The following is a 241-nucleotide window of genomic DNA, read 5'->3' on the forward strand; positions in this document are numbered from 1 at the left end:
TTAACCTAAATTTCCGTACATGAGGAAACGAATTCATCATCTTTGCAGGAAACGTGGAAGTTGGGAAGCGCCTTGCGCAAGTGCAGCCACGAAACAAAGCCTCGCGTCTTCCCAAGGCCCAGAGATGGATGGTGTTTCTCCTTCCTTCTTTCTTGCCCTCTCCCTACAGCGCCATCTGTATCTGCCTGTCCTGGGCTCTCGGAGGATTCGGAGCATTAGGAGCTAGGGCTTTCTCCACGCC

This window comes from Panthera uncia, chromosome E1 (genome assembly GCF_023721935.1).
Source record: "Panthera uncia isolate 11264 chromosome E1, Puncia_PCG_1.0, whole genome shotgun sequence".
NCBI classification, from domain to species: Eukaryota; Metazoa; Chordata; class Mammalia; order Carnivora; family Felidae; genus Panthera; species Panthera uncia.